Genomic DNA, 2,884 nt, shown 5'->3' on the forward strand with positions numbered 1-2,884 from the left:
TTAGTCGGCGGGCCAGAGAGGCATATATCTCACCAAGATGGATCGTAAAACGGACCAAGAATAATCCACCTTGGTCGTACAACCTCTCTCTTGTTGTTGGTCAAAGTGATGGCCGTCCATGTGACCCCAGAGATGGGCTAGCTCGCCAATAACCACGCAAGTAGCTAGTCCCCGAAGACAACCACTGCATGCGTGTGGCCCAAACATATGTATGGAGAGGTGTGTTTTTAGTAACAATGGAACAACTTTGATGTGGCACCGTGATTTCGAACTAGAAATCCCCAGACTGAGTGAGGGTTAGGTTGATGATGCATATGTATGTTACACCACACTTCAAGCCAACGACGGGGATTCATGCATGCATGCGTGCGTAGTATATGCGCTCAAACTTAATTAGGTCTGAATCTCACCATGACCTATACTAAGATAACACGAACCAAATGAAGAATCCGCCATGGTAACCTATCTTGTTGTTGGTCAGGTGATCATGGATGTCCACACATGCCCACGAATATATAGGCTTGTTGTCGATAACCATGCGATGGAGTGTATCGTTCAAAGGCAACCACTACATGCATATGTATGGAGGTGATGCATGCATGCATGTTTGAATACACAACATTGATGTGGCGCGTGTGTCAAAAATTGTACACTAGCTCCTCACACAGAGCGAGATCGGTTCATGATGTGTCATTGTACTAGCCACTTCGACTCGGTGGGAGGGATTCATGCGTACACATGCATGTGTGTGTGCTCAAGCTGTATCATGCATGTCATCCCAGAGAAAATATAATAATCCCCTCCTAAGTCAAATTAACCTCTCATGTTGTTAGGCAAAAAGTAGTGATGGACCAAGCGAGCCCACAAATGGAAAGCATCGATATCGTTGATAACCGCTTAAGTGGGTGCGAGAGGACAACCACCACCGCTTTGCATGTGGGCCAAACATATATATGTTGAATACCCAAAATGCACAACTTTGATGTGCCACATGCCTCAAAAACCATAAACCATGCACCCACACAAAGCGAGGTTCATATCAAGCGTACTACATATGATGGTCCCCTTTCCCCCTCTTCATCGCATACTATATGCTCCTGCCGTAGTATATGTACAACCCAAAATAATCCTCATCGATGGTGAAATTAATTAACCTCTCTCGATGTAGGTCAAAGTGATGCATGCATGCATCGACGATGGCCTCCTGGGCCCACAGATGGAAGCATCACACGTGAGTGTCCTAGCTAGGATATGCATGTGGCCCAAAAAGGTGTTGTGTGATGTTTGAATAACCAATTTCACAATTTTGATGTGGCACGTGCCTCAGAAACCAAAAAGTCCCGACAACTGAGTGAGGTTTACTTGTTCACAGACGCGTACGTATAGTATATATGCTAGTCCCCTCCCACCTCTTCGATGCGTACTATATACCACCATAACACAAACAAAAAAGATTCTACCTTGCTGGTCAAATTAACCTCACTACCGGTTGTTCGTCAAAGTGATGGACGACAACCTCGCATGCCCACAGGAAGCGTCACACGCGAGTATCGAGTGTTGTGTAGGACAACCATCGACTGCATGTGGCCAAAACATTTATGTATGAAAGGGTTGTGTAATGTTTTAAATGACGATTTCACGACTCTGATGTGGCACCAGACTGCCTAACAAAATGGCCAACCCACACGGTGGCTCACAACTCGTAGTGTACTGCGAGACACCCGCCACCCCCCAGACGCACACACCCACACACACCGCGAATCTACCACAACTACGATGCATGTTAAATTAATTTTCCCATTGTGAACATAAATGTTACCAAAGGAGGGACATTTTAATTTCAAAAAAAATCACAGAGATCATTAAGACGTTTTAGTATATTGATTGATTGATTTTCTACGGGTATAATGTGCAAAAATCAAATTTGAGCTACATGCACACATGATAGTGCACCTAAATGGATTGCAAAAACACATGTGTCTCACTGGGTGCATGTTTACTCCCCATGCAACAAATTTCAAACATTGAGAATCTTGATTTTTAAATTTTAGTACATCCAAAACTTATTTGAAGTTCATGGAACTTATCGTGTTGTCATATGGACACTAATACAAAGTGGTATTGTATTTTTTTTGTCAAATTTGAGACCAGTTTTGATGTAATCTTTATCTAATTACAAACGGGAGATTATTAATAATTGGGAACCAATACCCAAACGGATTATTTATTCGAACCGTGAGCGTTAGACCAACAATGGATATGTGCCATGCTTCGGTTAAGCAATAAAGCGGCAACATTAATCATCCAAATAGAAAAACAATATACGTGCGGCCTGTTTCCTCTTGAGCACTGCATTGGTTTTCCATTTAAGTGGAAAGGGTAATGCAGCAAAGTAGCGTAAGTATTTCCCTCAGTTTTTGAGAACCAAGGTATCAATCCAGTAGGAGGCCACACGCAAGTCCCTCGTACCTACACAAACAAATAAGAACCTCGCAACCAACGCGATAAAGGGGTTGTCAATCCCATCACGGTCACTTGCGAGAGTGAGATCTGATAGAGATAATAATGATAAGATAAATATTTTTGGTATTTTTATGATATAGATTAAAAGTAAAGATTGCAAAATAAAATAGATTGCAAATTTGTATGATGGAGAATAGATGTAACATCCCAAATATTCATTTTGGAATGTTATACATTAGATCATCATGCATATCATATTTAATTTTGCATTTTGGTTGATCCTAGAAATTCTACGCAACTCAATGACCCACGGAGAGAGTTGGGGATTTCGTTATTTTCATATTTGAGTTTTCTCAAATTTTGAGAATAGGATCATTTGATTTTATTTATTTTATCATCAATTATTTCTATTACAAAAATA

Source organism: Triticum dicoccoides, chromosome 2A, assembly GCF_002162155.2.
Source record: "Triticum dicoccoides isolate Atlit2015 ecotype Zavitan chromosome 2A, WEW_v2.0, whole genome shotgun sequence".
NCBI lineage: Eukaryota > Viridiplantae > Streptophyta > Magnoliopsida > Poales > Poaceae > Triticum > Triticum dicoccoides.